The sequence below is a fragment of the Magnolia sinica genome, chromosome 13 (assembly GCF_029962835.1).
Source record: "Magnolia sinica isolate HGM2019 chromosome 13, MsV1, whole genome shotgun sequence".
NCBI classification, from domain to species: domain Eukaryota; kingdom Viridiplantae; phylum Streptophyta; class Magnoliopsida; order Magnoliales; family Magnoliaceae; genus Magnolia; species Magnolia sinica.
The window spans coordinates 45,218,953-45,233,788 of NC_080585.1; positions in this window are offsets into that span (position 1 = coordinate 45,218,953).

The window sequence follows — 14,836 nt, forward strand, 5'->3', positions numbered from 1 at the left end:
TTAGCTTTCTCTTTCAGTGAGAAGGGAAATAATTTAAGTCGCATTGTGTTTTCAGACATGTTTGGAAAGTGTAACGTGACGACTATCTCTTAAAACTCTTTGATGTGCAAGTATGAACTTTCAGATTCTGGCCCATAAAACTTAGGAATGATTTGTATCACTCCAGGTTCAACATTCACGTTTCCTACATTCAATAAGAATATCATCCAGGAAGGTATACTCACCCCCGTTGGTTATAAATAATCTCGTAAAGTACAAGGCCGGGGTGCATGATGCACCTCATTCTCATCCTGGACTTCCTCAAGTGGTTGTTGAGGTTGATTTGCAGCCATCACTTCAATTAACTGAGAGGATCTCAACTGGTATCTAATCCGTTGATGGATAGGCAACCCTTTGACTAATCCCCGTTCACTTAAGAGACATCGAGTGTTATCACCAACCCACTTGGGCATGAAGCACTCGCAACCCTCAAATAACCAAACAACTAGAATCTAAGAAAAAGAAAACTAAAAACTACATCGAATAAGAAATTTAAAAAGATAAGAGAGAGTTGGAGAGAAATTACCCAATTAGAGTTGCTATGTTAGGATTTTACAAAACAGAAAACAAAATTAGTTTCTAAAAACAATTTCAGAAAATTCTAACTTAAAAACACAGCAGAAATTAACTCTAATCTTAACGTAATTCTAATACTAATAAATCTCAGAAAAATGAAGCCGTAGTCCCCCGGCAATGGCGCCAAAAACTTGTTCACAACCCCAGGTGTGGGGTCGCGATGTAGTAATAACTCGGTGAGACCGAGCTTAAATCCACATGGACAAAACTGGTATGTATTTTGAAAATAACTAGAACTATAACTGGAATAAGATCTAAACCTAAATTTGAAATAAAAGAGAGTAATTGTGAATGAAATTTCAATAATCAAAGAAAAACTAAAGCGCCAAGGATCCACTTGTAGCTATCAAGATGCTACCTCACTTTATTCAAGAAAGACAATTGGAATTGGATTCCTATCTTATCCAATTGGAAGATAAAGCAATTAGATCAAATCTTTGAACTTTTCATTGAACTAGTCCACACATGAATGAGTATTGTGATGATTGGAAAGGAATTCATGCATCCACTATGCCCAAGAGACGATGGTGAATCGTGAGTTTTACCAATCTCACAATCTCAAAACAAGAAAAGAAGATACTCAAAGCTATCACAGTATCTATTGTAATTTAAGTCACAATAAATCATAAAAAGCTGAAAATATTCCTTAAATTCAAACTAGAAATCAATGAGGTTCAACATAAATAAGAATCAAAGCAAGATAATCATCCTAACACGCTACAAGCTTTACCTCTTAGCCCTAGCTAAGAGGTTTAGTTAACCATATACATGATTGAAACTAAAATCCTAAAACAAAACATTAAAAATAAATAAGAAAAGAAGAAAAACTCTTGAGAAGCTGCTCCACCATTTGGCTCTGCTTCTTGAAACCTAATTCATGTTTAGAAATCCTTAAACAACTCATTTTATGGCCTTAGTCCGACCGTCTTTGAAAACCGTCTCAAATTTATACACTCTGTGTAACGCCTTCGATGTCATCGAACGTGAATCCGAAAGTCACGCATTTTCTCACTACGTAACGCCCTTCATACTGCCTAACTTTTCATGTCATTGAACATACCTTTGATGTCATTGAAGGGTGTTCGATCAATTGAGAATGTATCTAGAATGTTCCAACACGATGCTCCAGAAATCTACGAAACTCTTGATGTCATTGAACTGCCTTCGATGTCATCAAGCAAGTCTTCGAGCAATCAAATAGAGCTTCGATGTCATCAAGAAATGCATCCAATTTGTCCAGCAATCAAACTTATTTTTCATGTAATTCTTTGATGTCATTAACCCGTGTTCGATGTCATCGAACACTTGCTTCGATGTCATTGAACACTTGCTTCGATGTCATCAACCGATGACATAAACAGTGAAGTTCAGATTCCGTGAATTTCTGCACTTTGCACTTTCAGCTTCCTTTCTTCTCCACTTGGTTTCCTTAAATGTTGGGGTCTTGAAAACTTCAATCTTGGTCTCATAAGATCCATCCCTTGCCTTGGTGATTCTTGAGCATCAAATCCATGCTTTTAACATTCTTTTCAATCCACGCTCTCAAATTCACCTTGCAATACAAACATATATAAAATATACCCATTAAGCATTATCATATTCACAAAATCAAGATATAAATTGGGGGGAACATACAATATTTGACACTCAACAACCAACCAGTTAGATAAGAACATTGAGAACTCCAAAAATCATAAAATCATTTAAAGTAAAGACCACACATGAGTGCAGGCGGAGAGGATGTCAAACTCATTTCTTCTCCATCATCGAGGTCCTTACCTAGAATCTTCATCTGTAAACCATATTCAAAAGTCATCTTAGTTGAGGAATTTCCAATTTTACAACTTAAGAAGATTCTACGATATCTAGTTGACTGTAGATTCTAAGATTTTATAAGCTAATGGCAACTCTAAGTCTATTAAACATTTCAATTCGAGTCCAAATCACACCTATTCTAAAAATCAAGGCCAAAAGAGGAGCATAGATGCAACCTTAAGAGTGTGCGTGCCCACCTCGTGCGGAAAGGGTACATGGAATGGTGACTCCACTAGAGATCATGTAGTAGCCACTAACCAAGACCATAACTTGAAACACAAGGTTTTAGAAATTTAAGGAATTTTCAGGTACCAGATCACTCACACCTTCTTGCACTTTTGCTTCCTGCAATAAAATTTCCCATAATCTTACCTTCCTATATAGTTTATTTTCTTGTGCATTTTCCTTTTTAAACCAGAAATACATGAATGTTGAGGGTCAAATATTGCATATTATCCTCTATTTATTACTTAGTTTTATGAACATGATAATACTTAATGTTCTATTTTACTCATGTTTGTATTGCAAGGTGAATTTAAGATCTTGGATTGAAAGGGGTGCTAAAAGCATGAATTTCATGCTCAAGAATCACTAAGGCAAGGGATGGATCTTAGAAGGCCAAGATTGAAAAATTCATATGCTAAAGATCCAAGAAAATCAAATGAGGAATGAAGAGAATCAAATATTTGAAGTGAAGAAAAGGAATCCTGAAATTGTCCTAAAAACAAACATATTTCTAAAAGTGTCCTGAAGAAGCATATTCTGAAACTCTGGGTTATTCTGTGAAATTGTGCAGAGTGAAGCCTATTTTGTGAAACTGCGTAAATTTGAGGCAATTTCTAGAGTTTTCCAACTAGGTGCAAAAGTTGGAGTTCCACAACTATAAATAGGATTCCCTAGGATGTTTCTAGGCATCTTCTAAGGTTTGTAGAGTGGAGCAAAAGCGTGGAGAAGCTGCCGTCAAGAGTTTTTCTTCCATTTTCTTAGTTGTTTTTATGCTTTTCTTAAGAGATTCTAGTTCAATCATGTCTATGGTTGGTTAAACCTCTTGGCTAGGGCTAAGAGGTGAAGCTTGTAGCGTGATGAGATATTTCTATTGCTTTGATTCATGTTTATATTGAACTCTCTTTAATTCTAGTTTGATTATAAGGAATACTTTCAGTTTTTAGTGGTTTTTTGTGACTCAAATTACAATGGATCTACAATAGCTTTGAGGATGTTCTTTTCATGTTTTGGGATTGTGAATCTAGGAAATCATGTTGTTCACCATCGTCCCTTTGGCATGGTTGGATGATGGAATCCTCCCTAACTTTCATAATTCTCTTGGATTGATTGTGGCATTGGTAAATCCTGTTGTGAGTCAATCTCATGGGCATGGTTTTGTGATGGAATCACTTCTAGTTCTCACGCCGCTCTTCCATTGAGAATTAGGTCAAAGGAAGTTCAGATTTGATTTTATTGAGATATCTTCCAATTGGATAAGATGGGACTCGGATTCCAGTTGTGTTCATGAATCAAGCATAGATCTCCCTGATCTCTACATGTGGATCCTTGGAAACCCTAGTTTCCCACTTTTGAATTTCTTAAGTTTTTCATTAAATCTCTCACAATTACTCTCTATACTTCCAGATTTACATTTTCATCTTTTTCTAGTTCTTCTTCTAGTTGCTTTCAGAATACTCACGAGATTAGTCCTTATAGATTCGACCTCGATCTCACCGAGATTATTACTACTCAATTTTTTTTAGAAACTATCATTTTCTATTTTTAGAAACTAATTTACTTTTTAATTATAGGATATGATAAGATAAGATAAGATAGGATAGGATAGGATAAGATAAGATTAGATAAGATAGGATAAGATAAAATAAGATAAGATAAGTTAAGATAAGATAAGATAAGATAAGATAAAATAAGATAAGGGTTATTTCTAATTTGTTTTTAGAAACTAACTTAGCTTTCTAGTTTTAGAAACTTTCCTTCTTTGTTTTTAAAAACTAGACTTTTTTTTTTTAATAGAAACTTTCCTAATTTATTTTTAGAAACTAGGTTGCTTTTTTTTCTTTAGAAACTTTCCTTTTTAGTTTTAGACACTAACTCATCTTTCTATTTTTATTTTTAGAAACTTTCTTATTTCTTTTTTAGAAACTAATTCACTTTCCTTTTTCTTTTGCAGGATCCTAACATAGATCTCCTCCAATCTGGTAACTTCCTTCTAACTTATCCTCTACTTACTTTCCATATTGTTGTAGGATTTTTCTTTTATTCTTTCTTTAGGATTAGCTTCAGAGCTAGGGTTTTACCATACAAGAGTGGGAACGTCAATATGCTGAGCTAGTTTTGGAGAATGCGAGAAATTGTGAAGGGCTGTCAGATGATTATATGAGGAAACAACCCATGTCTCAAAATTTTTTTAAAACCATCATCGAGAACTGAACAGAATACAATGCGCCACTGGTTAAGAAATGCTTACATAATCATATGCGGGAGAATAATTACACCCTACGGATTAAGAAAATAGTACGTGAGTGTTGGGGTTATTATAACTATGAGAGTGAGAATTATTATCACCCATCAAACAAGAAGAAAACAATGAGAGATTATATTATGGGTGATAATATGTATTAACAACCATCAGATTCTCCTACCTATGACTCGTATGACTATAATCAGTGAAAACATCAATGTTGGGAGGATGAACCAACAAGACATCATAGTAAACATTCTCTTGAGTCCTCTACCTTTGAAACCCAATCAGAAACGATCTAAGAAGAGTCATTTCGGGGTTACATAGACTATTTTGCTGGCATCAGAAGAACGATAGAAGCGCTTGAATCATGCCTCGATAAGCTAATTGAGGCTAGTTCACCCTGTCCTCAACCCAATCTAATTCTTCATTCCCAACTCCCTACTTATGATCAGTGGAAACATCAAGATTGGGAAGTTGAATTAACAATGCAACATAGTGATAATTCTCTTGGGTCCTATGCCGCTGAGATCCAACAAGAAATGATTTAAGAGAATTCACTTCAGAATTCCACACAAACTGCAAGACCCGTATCCTAGCCCATACCTGTAATGCCCTGAAAATCAGGGGTCGAGTAGAAGTCCAACTCCCGAGTTCCAACGCATCACTTATGCAACATATTTAATGATGATTAAATGTTGTCTGTATTAGTGCATAAAACATGAATAAAATTAAGCCAAATCAGCAAAACATAATCCAAGGACAGTTGTAATACGCAAGCGGAAGACTGAAATGAGTATGTATAACTTTATAAACCAGTTTAGGTCCCTAAAGTATGTATGCATTTCCAGGTCAATAATTACATGTATTGATTCAAATTACAAAATGTCAAAATGTAATAGTCCACTATAAGTATAACCCTGAAGCCCCGCCGATCAGAACGGTCTAGGTTAACCTACCAGAATACTGCATATAGGAGAAGGCATCCTTATCGTCTACGAAGTCCGCCTCCGCCTCATCAGTCGGGTCTCCATCTCCATCTAAGACAGAGTCTGGTTGGTGTGTACAACACCGTCCCATAACGTGGGAGTGAGTGATCAACTCAGTGGAACAATAAAGCAAAGGTTAACATGTTATCAATTCAGTCAACCAGTAATGATAAAATAATATAATCAAACAATCCTAAGTACTGTGATTAATGCAAGAATGGTATGTATAAATGATGCATGCCCTCGCCTGCACTCCCTCTGTGATCTTCATCTAACGGTCGCGCATGTCAGTCACTTCCTCAGTGCTCTGCCTAACGCCAAATGGCACATGCAGTGCGGTGCATGAATGTGATTACCATGTTCTTATTAGTCCTTTTCATACGGCAGGATTGGGAAGCTAAGGTACCTCCCTTATATCAATTCCCAAACGATGATCCAATCTAGGGTCATCAATCCTAGTAAATCTCATACGATGATATGTTTCTAGGTCGCTGCAAAGGGCTCGTCACCTTATCAATGCAGGCCTAGTGTACTCCTGTTGCTACGTAAAGGCTCGTCGCCTCTACGCAGTCTTAGCGTACGCTCGAGGTCACTACAAAGGGCTCGTCACCTTATCAGTGTAGGCCGACAACTCGAATACAGTATCCCATACCACCATATTCGGCTCACGAGTCTCACTGGTCACTACGGGGAGGCTCATCACCCCAGCATAGGCCAACAGCTCGACCACGGTGTCTCATACTAGCATGCCCGGCTCATGAGTCTTAGCGGATCGAGGTACCAAGGTTAAAAGGGTTTTCACTGGTGAATTTGGTACCTTAGATTCAAGCAGTAGCGTCCAAACATGGTGAACATATATCGGGTCAATCGGGTTACTTGACGAGATCGACTAGTACGAGCGCACGTTGAGTTGATCGACATGAAGTGCGTAAGCACTCCGTGTAGCCTAACCACTGCCAACATCCCAAGTATGGCTTGGATTCATCGATCACGTCCTATGTGGCGAGACAATCTCAGCCACCTATTCAATGCCTGTTACCGATTGCCTGGACTATTCCGTAGTCCCAAACACATTCAATTATAACAGATAATCATACAAGCTTATCAGAACAGTAATGGATCAATAATTTCAATCTTACAAGCATGTGAGCATTTGATGGATTTCAACTTAAACATGAATTCACACATATGCAGTCCTTAAGTAAAACAGACAAAGAATATAAGTTGCATGGAGGAAATCATGCAAATCGTTAAGGTAGTTGAGAATCTCTTCTCAACGCTCATATAAAGTACAATATATCACACACTTGTTCATTCAGACATTTCTACAAACACTTAGACTACATATTCCAACATATATGACGTATGTTGGTGATAGCACTTCTTAGGGCAAATCCTTTCGCCAAGGAGTCATTACACATACAACTAGCATAAACACACGACAATTAATCATGGCAGACACACATTCAAATTCCATACGTATACGACCCGTTCTACAAATACATGGAATTCACTAGACTCCATATAGTTCATATATATTTAAAACGCGAAACAAACATCGCATTTGGCATGTGAAATAGCACCCACATCAGTAATAAACCATTAACCAACATTGAAAGCCTTGAAAACCATAACCTATACGTTTATAGTCTGCACCTTTCGCCGGTAAACACGTAACGGATTCGTTTTAGACACTTAGCCTTTGTCAACGGCGGATACGCAACCTATAGCATGAATTAGGTTAGCTATTTCATAACTTACACTATCTGAAAACCTAAAACAGATTAGGGTTAGGTTTTCTTGCCTAAGTACGGAATCGAAATCACCTGTATAACGATACAGGAATGGTGGTTGAGTGCGAGGAGTAGCGGGATCGAATCCCATGAAGAATCTCCAACTCTCACTCTCACTTTCTCTTTTCCCTTCTCTTTTCTCTTCTCTCTCTCCTAGGGTTTCTCAAATTCGTATGGGGTGAGAGAGAGAGGGTTTTAAGGTCCTTTTATAGGCCCAGGATTGATGGAAATGGCCCTAGGGCCAAGGTATACTTAGGTTATATCCAAATACGGACTGTTCCGATCCAACGGAGCACTTTTGGTGACCCATTTTCTGCGTGCGGTCGGACTTAAGCTCCCTGACCATGGATCTAGGTCAGGCTGAGTTTTCATTCCGATCGGGTTTTCAGATCAGCCGTGGCAGACCAGTTTCAGTTCAATGGTCACGGTCACTATCAGGGTCACAAGTACACCAACATGTGTGGGACATTTCTCCTGATCCGAGGGTGTATTTGGGTCAGATTCTGACGGTCTGAATCCTTATATTTGACCCGCAAGCGACATGACTCAGATTACTTAAATTCAGATTTTATTTCTAAATATTTTCACGTTTCTCACACTCTTCGCTCCGGGCTCAAGTTGTGCATTTCTAGGTACAGTTAAGACTCAATTTTCGAAGGGGTTGTCAAGTCCAGTAATGCGGTCATATCCGTATAGTTTCAGGGTAATTGGACTTTTGACGTGCGGTCCAGGTTCGATACGGAGTTTCGGTGTGCTCTCGAGAGCAACCGGGTTTAGGGATGGATTCTAGATTTCAGGATAATGCAGCGTCAATGATACTGTACAGTTTGGGTCATGCAGATCATATTTAAAGTGATTAGTGCTAATTTCATAAGCACTCCAGTTTAATACTTGCTAATATTAACCTAATTCCTAAAGGTTTTAATCCTGGGTGATTTTTGCCTGAGGTGGTAATCGGGTCCTTGTACAGATTTTTCCAAGACGTTACAATCTACCCCCTTTAAAGAAAAATTTCATCCTTAAAATTAGTACCTTTTCGTACTCCTCGAGAATTTGAGGGTAGTTCTTTCGAACCTCGGCTTCTGTCTCCCAAGTAGCCTCTTCTTCCATGTGATACACCCACAACACTTTCACAAGTGGAATAACCTTGCTACGCAGTACTTGCTCCTTCCTGTCTAGGATACGCGTCGGTCGTAGTATATAAGTAGCGTCCTCGCTTAACTGCACCTGCTCTCATCTGACAATGTGGGAAGGATCGGGAACATATTTCTTTAGCATAGAAACATGAAATACGTTATGCACACCCACAAATGGTGTGGGCAAGCAAGGTGGTACGCTACCACACCCACTCGATCAAGTATCTGAAATGGGCCAATAAATTAAGGCGTAAGCTTCCCCTTCTTGCCAAACTGAAGAACTCCCTTCATAGGGAAAACCCTGAGGAACACATGGTCTCCGACCTCGAACTCTAGCGGTTGCTGCCTCGTATCGGTGTAGCTCTTCTGTCTGCTCTACGCTGTCAGAAGTCGGTGCCTGATGATGTCGACTTTCCTTGAAGTCACCTGAACTAACTCCGGGCCAATCAAGCTCTTCTCACCAACCTTGTCCAGCAATGCGGCGCTCCACACAGGCGCCCATACAGTGCCTCGTAAGGAGCCATGCCAATACTTGCCTGAAAACTATTGTTGTAAGCGAACTCTGCATAAGGAAGACAGTCATCCCAACTGTCCTTGAAATCTAGCACACATGCCCGCAACATATCTTCCAGAATTTGATTCACCCGTTCTGTCTACCCGTCAGTCTGTGGGTGGAACGCGGTACTGAACTTCAACTTTACACCCATCGCTTCCTGGATGCGAGTCCAGAAGATAGATGTAAATCGCATGTCTCAGTCCAACACGATCTCCAAGGAAACTCCATGCAGATGTACAATCTCCTTGATGTACAATCTGGCCAAATCATCTGCAAAGTTCGAAACTCTGATAGGGAGGAAATGAACCGATTTTGTCAACCGGTCCACGATCACCCAAATGGAATCATAACCCTTCCTCGTCTTCGGTAGCCCTGAGATGAAATCCATAGAGATGAAATCCCATTTCCATTCTGCTATGGGCATGGGCTGAAGTAGTCCAGGAGGTCGGCGATGCTCTGCCTTTACCTGCTAGCACGTTAGACAACGGGACACGTAATCTGCTATGTGAGCCTTCATATTGTCCCACCAGTACGACCTCTTCATGTCACGATACATTTTCATACTGCCTAGATGCATAGCCATCCTTGAATCGTGAGCGGCCTCAAGAACTTCTTTCCTCAAGTCAGGGAGGTTCAGGATGCATAGGCGGCCACGGTAACGTAAGCCTTCATCTGTTCCAACTCTTCATTTGGCGTCCTCATCGCTGCTAGCCTGTTCTCTCATCTTCGTCAATAGCTCATCATCTATCTGAGCCGCGATGATCCTGTCATTAATGAGGGGTTGTACTCGAATATGTGCGATGCCCTCATACGGCTCCTCCACCTTGAGTTTCTGCTCAAAGTCTCACACAAATTCTATCATGTCCCACTCTGCTACCATTAACGGAACCACAAATGCCAATGCCTTTTTGCGGCTCAGTGCATCTGCCAGAAGGTTGGCCTTGCCAGGATGGTAAGAGACTTCGAACTTGAAATCCTTCACTGTCTCCATCTATCATCACTGCCTCATATTCAGGTCCCGCTGAGTGAATATGTATTTGAGGCTCTTGTGGTCGCAAAAGAGCTTGAACTCCTCTCCGTAGAGGTAATGCCTCCAGATCTTCAAGGCAAAGATGACAACAGCTAACTCCAGGTCGTGCGTAGGGTAGTTTTCCTCTTGTTTCCTCAACTGTCGCGATAGGTAGGTAATAATCTTGTCCTTCTATATCAAAACACCACCCAAACCGACGCGAGACGCGTCCTTGTATATCGTATACTTGACCCCTTGCTCTGGCAATACTAGCACAGGGGTGGACGTCAACTTGTCTTTTAACTCCTGAAAGGCTGCTTCCGCCTTTTTGTTCCAGGCAAACTTCAGATCCTTCCGTGTCAACTGAGATAAAGGTTTATCTATCTTCGAGAAATCCCTAATGAATCGTCGATAGTAACCTGCTAGACCAAGAAAACTCCTCACCTCAGTAACCGAACCAGGCTGCTTGCAGTCCTGAACTGCGGCTACCTTAGCGAGGTCCACAGCTATCCCTTCCTTGGACACCACATGTCCTAGGGACTTGACTTCTTCTTTCCAGAAATCGCATTTCTTGTACTGTGCAAACAACTGGTTCTTCCTCAGAGTATCCAAGACTACTCGCAGGTGTTCCTCATGTTCTTCCTGACTCTTAGAGTATATCAGGATGTCATCAATAAACACAATGACGAATCGGAACAGAAATGGTCGAAATACCCTATTCATCAAGTCCATGAACATAGCCGAAGCGTTCGTAAGGCCGAACGACATTATGAGAAACTCATAGTGTCCAAAACTGGTCCTGAAGGCCATCTTCTACACGTCCTCATCCCTGACATGCAACTGGTGATACCCTGACTGCAAGTCGATCTTCGAGAAATACTTTGCCCACTTCAACTAATCAAACAGATCATCTATCCTAGGCAAATGATACTTGTTCTTTACCGTCACTTGGTTCAATCTGCGATAATCAATACATAATCGCAGAGATCTATCCTTCTTCTTTACAAATAACATAGGTGCTCCCCATAGAGACACATTGGGTCATATAAAACCTGCATCCAACAGATCATCGATCTATTTCCTCAGCTTTTTCATCTCACACGAAGCCATGCGATAGGTTGGAAGAGATACAGGTGTCGTACCTAGCACTAGGTCGATGGTAAAATCAATTTTGTGATGAGGGGGTAGTCCAGATATCTTTCTGAACACGTCTGGGAACTCTTGGACCACAGGAGTGCCCTCAAGCGCTGGACCATGAGCGTCCTCCAGCATGGAAGCATAATAATCAATGCGACAGGGCTAACTGACCTGTACTGGGAATGTAAAGGTCGTGCCCTCTGGTCCGTTAGCTGTCACCACTCAACAATCACAGTCGATCTCTGCCTTCATCTCTGTGAGTCAATCCATACCGAGAATGACATCATAATGATGTAATGGGGTGACAATCAAGTCGAGGAGCACTGTCCCACTCCCTACATCTATCGAACACCCCTTGCAGATCTTGGTAGCGTCCGAGAAAGTTCCTGTGGCGGTAAGGATTCTCACCACATCTATAGGACTGGTTTCCAACCCTAGCCGCTTGACTGTTGCGCACGATATGATCAAGACAGTGGACCCTATGTCCACTAATAAAAAGACTGGAGTACCTTTGATATGTGCCGTAACATCAAAAGTCATGGGTGGCGTAGGTGCTGCCTCTAATGCTTCAGCTGTAAGTGAGTGCACTTGAGCCTGCTGAAAACGGTTAGGCTGAGATACCATAGGCGTTAAGGTGGCCTAGATATAGGTACAGGTGGCCGAAATGATGGATGAGCTGGTGCCGTGCGTAGAGGTGGTGCCGATATAACCTAGGGAAGTGAGTAGTTGACCCTCTAGGGCAGTGAGAAGCCACTATCCCTCATCCTGGTGAAGCAGTTCACCTCTGTGTGGCTTGGCCTCTTGCAGTAGGCACACCACACATCAGGTCGCCTCACAGGGGCAGGTGAAGCTGTCAACCTTGGCGGTGAATCTGACTGTGGCCTCTTCCCGAGGAATGGTCTGTTTTGAATCTCTGGTCGCGGCCTAGGAGCCATCGGTGCTCGCATACGGGACTGCCTGTCCCCGTCCTGCTCAGCTCTCATGGACATATTCACTAGCTCAGAATAGCTAGGTATGCTAGCGCAACACATTTTTGAGTGAATATCTGCCCCTAAGCCCTTAGAAAAATGCCGCATACGTATCGGCTCATCTGTCAGAATCAACGGGGCGTACCCGCCCAACTCTATAAACCTGTTCTCATACTCTGCCACTGACATTCCTCCCTGTCGGAGGCGAAGGAACTCACTCTCCTTCTCGTGGTGATAGGTGATGGGATAGTATTTCTAGTAGAAGCGGGTCTTAAAATCTGCCCACGTCCATACGTGTCCAACAGCAACAGTACAGAGGACACTATCTCACCATAAGCTAACCTCCTTCTCGAACATGAAGGTGACCAACTCCACCTGCTCGAGCTTTGTGCAGTGCAGCGACCTTAACATCTTAGAGATGTGGTCAAGCCAATACTCGGCCTCCTCGATTCTTTGAGTACCCGCAAAGGTAGGGGGCCATAAGCACTGGAATCGATCAAAGTGGCCGCTGGCACCTGCATTCCCAGCAGGGGGTGCGAATGGAGCAGGCGAAGTCGCACCCATGCTTTGGGCAAAAATCCCCGCCATGGTGGCCAAAAACTGTTGCTGCTGTTGTGCCTGCTGTTGCTGCTGTTGTGCCTGTTGCTGCTGCATCAACAGCATCATTTACTCCAACCTATCAGTAGGGGGAGCCGACTGAGGTACAGATGGCGTCGAGGAGGACGCGCAGTTCTGCTCTGGAACCGGTGGCACAACAGGTGTAGGCCCATTGGTGGGGCCAGTGGCCAGCTGAGAATTCGGCATGGTGTCAGAGGGAAACGGGCCCGAACTGGGGTCCGTATGGCTATCGCTTAGGGGAGGTGCCCCGTCAAATGGATCACCAAGAGTGAGACGTGCCGTACTCCGTGTGGCCTTAGGTGGCATTCCCTATATATAACATAGGGTGCAACCCAGGTCAGATTCAGCATGCTCACAAACTCAACCACACAGCATTTACACACAGTTTAAAGAGACTCCATGCATTTCATTTACCAAAATTGTCACAATTACATGAGATACGTCATAACATGAATCATGACAAGAAATGCATATAAGCTATTACAAGTAAAGCTGCAAACGTTAAAACAAGCCAACCAGCCCAACATACTTTTCACCTACACTACTACTAAGCTTACCAACATTAAAACACACACATTCTAAGACAACAATAAAATAAACTATAAGGCGACGACATGGATGACTAGACATCCGAGTCTAGCGACGGAGGAGGGGCGCCCTTATCCTGCAGGCAACACAGGATAGTTTTTAAGGTGCGGGTCACCTTCTTGAACTTGTGCTTCACGAGGGCCCGGACATCGATAATATCTTGTCGCAGGGCAGCCTGGCCCTCCTCAAGTCGAGCTAAGTGGGCTTCCCTAGTAGCCCGATCAGTGTCATGCCCCGGTGCGGTAGGAGGGGAGCTCTCCTCCGTGTCTTGAGCCTCCTCTTCTTCTTCTTGTTCCTCATCTATCTCTTTACCACTTCCTCCCTTGCTTTCTTCTTCTAGATCAATACTTTCCTCCTCCTCACTATCAGACTCATACCTATACTCGTCGAGTCGGGCTTGACGTTGTCGAGGGCCGATCCCCATGTTGTTAAGCGTAGCGTCGTTTATGTACCGGATCGGCGCAATAGCATCCATATTAAGTCTATAGCCGACCTCTCGAGCAATCTTACATACCAGCCGGCCGAACTGGAGTGAGACGTCGTTCCTGACAGAGTGTACGGTCTGAATTATCTGAAGTAGGCCGAACATAGGCAGGCACAACTTGTCCCTATGTCCAACCCTGTACAAGAAGTCTACCATCAAACGAGTGCATTCAGTGCGGTAGCCCCACCGTGGATACACATTATACATGAAAATGTGGTGAAGCAAATGGAAGTCATTTGTCAATCTCATCGATGGGAGGCAATTTCCTCGCGTCCAGGGAGCCAGTCGGCCGCAGAGGTATCGCGTCCGGCGATCTCTTTCTCGCGCACTCTTAAAAAAATTCTCATTGGCATGTACCTCACCACGTGGAATCCCCATAATTCGGGCTACTAGATCCACGTTGACTGTGTGCTCCCGCCTTTCGACTTGAACAGTGAACTGGAGAGGCTCCAGTGATGGGTCTCAGATATGGGCGTAGAAAGCACGAACTATATTATCACATGCGGGAGACTTACCTTTAAACATGGGACCCCACTCAACATCCACCAAGCGGTCCATAATCGGGTGTAGCCCAAACAACCTCTCGTCTACGTGAGCTTCAACTACAACCTTGCGGCCACCAAACCGACCGTATTCGAAGCCTATCGGTAGCGCTCTCTCA